The sequence below is a fragment of the Apium graveolens genome, unplaced genomic scaffold (genome assembly GCF_009905375.1).
Source record: "Apium graveolens cultivar Ventura unplaced genomic scaffold, ASM990537v1 ctg7383, whole genome shotgun sequence".
Classification (NCBI taxonomy): domain Eukaryota; kingdom Viridiplantae; phylum Streptophyta; class Magnoliopsida; order Apiales; family Apiaceae; genus Apium; species Apium graveolens.
The window spans coordinates 1-1,719 of NW_027420279.1; the positions used below are offsets into that span (position 1 = coordinate 1).

A 1,719-nucleotide genomic window follows, 5' to 3' on the forward strand; every position below is an offset into this window, starting at 1 on the left:
TCGCCCAAGCACGCTTAACTTCGGAGTTCTGATGGGATCCGGTGCATTAGTGCTGGTATGATCGCACCCGTCAGAGAAGTGCAAAGTAATTGTATATACGAAGATTTAGAGCGGTTTTGCATTATTACGCGATAAACTGATAAAAAAATTAAAAAATAGAAAAATAAAATAAATAAGAAAAAAAAAAGAAAAAGGAAAAATTATGAACTAAACATCGAAGAAATGTGTTGTACAAAGAGGAAAAAAAATTAAGAAGAAAAAAAACGTGAAACGAAAAAAGGGGTGCAACACGAGGACTTCCAGGGGGTCACCCATCCTAGTACTACTCTCGCCCAAGCACGCTTAACTTCGGAGTTCTGATGGGATCCGGTGCATTAGTGCTGGTATGATCGCACCCGTCAGAGAAGTGCAAAGTAATTGTATATACGAAGATTTAGAGCGGTTTTGCATTATTACGCGATAAACTGATAAAAAAAATTAAAAAATAGAAAAAATAAGAATAAAAATAAGAAAAAATAAAAGAATAAAGTGAAAAATTATGAACTAAACATCGAAGAAATGTGTTGTACAAAGAGGAAAAAAAATTAAGAAGAAAAAAAACGTGAAACGAAAAAAGGGGTGCAACACGAGGACTTCCCACGGAGTTCTGATGGGATCCGGTGCATTAGTGCTGGTATGATCGCACCCGTCAGAGAAGTGCAAAGTAATTGTATATACGAAGATTTAGAGCGGTTTTGCATTATTACGCGATAAACTGATAAAAATATAGAAAAATTAAGAATAAAAATAAGAAAAAATAAAAAAATTAAAGGAAAAATTATGAACTAAACATCGAAGAAATGTGTTGTACAAAGAGAAAAAAAATTAAGAAGAAAAAAAAACGTGAAACGAAAAAGGGGTGCAACACGAGGACTTCCCAGGGGGTCAACCATCCTAGTACTACTCTCGCCCAAGCACGCTTAACTTCGGAGTTCTCATGGATCCGGTGCATTAGTGCTGGTATGATCGCACCCGTCAGAGAAGTGCAAAGCAATTGTATATACGAAGATTTAGAGCGGTTTTGCATTACGCGATAAACTGATAAAAAAATTCAAAATAGAAAAAATAAGAATAAAATAAGAAAAAATAAAAAAATAAAGGGAAAATTATGAACTAAACATCGAAGAAATGTGTTGTACAAAGAGGAAAAAAAATTATGAAGAAAAAAAGTGAAACGAAAAAGGGGTGCAACACGATCGCACCCGTCAAGAAGTGCAAAGTAATTGTATATACGAAGATTTGAGCGGTTTTGCATTATTACGCGATAAACTGATAAAAAAATTAAAAATAGAAAAAATAATAAAAATAGAAAAAATAAAAGAATAAAGGGAAAAATTATAACTAACATCGAAGAAAATGTGTTTACAAAGAGAAAAAAATTAAGAAGAAAAAAAACGTGGAACGAAAAAAGGGGTGCAACACGAGACTTCCCAGGGGGTCACCCATCCTAGTACTACTCTCGCCCAAGCACGCTTAACTTCGGAGTTCTGATGGATCCGGTGCATTAGTGCTGGTATGATCGCACCCGTCAGAAAGTGCAAAGTAATTGTAATACGAAGATTAGCGCGGTTTGCATTATTACGCGATAAACTGATAAAAAAAATTAAAAAATAGAAAAATAAGATAAAAATAAGAAAAATAAAAGATAAGTGAAAAATTATGAACTAAACATCGAAGAAA

General features: G+C 33.8%; 3 non-coding genes across 3 annotated transcripts; all 3 read right to left on the reverse strand.

The window, feature by feature from the left end:
* Positions 1-279: 279 nt before the first annotated feature.
* On the reverse strand, positions 280-397 carry LOC141704067 (5S ribosomal RNA). Its single transcript, XR_012567817.1, has one exon. It is a non-coding gene; the product is annotated as a 5S ribosomal RNA (ribosomal RNA).
* A 498-nt stretch (positions 398-895) lies between these two features.
* LOC141704069 (5S ribosomal RNA) lies at positions 896-1,013 on the reverse strand. Its single transcript, XR_012567819.1, has one exon. It is a non-coding gene; the product is annotated as a 5S ribosomal RNA (ribosomal RNA).
* Positions 1,014-1,449: 436 nt separating this feature from the next.
* On the reverse strand, positions 1,450-1,566 carry LOC141704068 (5S ribosomal RNA). Its single transcript, XR_012567818.1, has one exon. It is a non-coding gene; the product is annotated as a 5S ribosomal RNA (ribosomal RNA).
* Between the last annotated feature and the right edge of the window lie 153 nt (positions 1,567-1,719).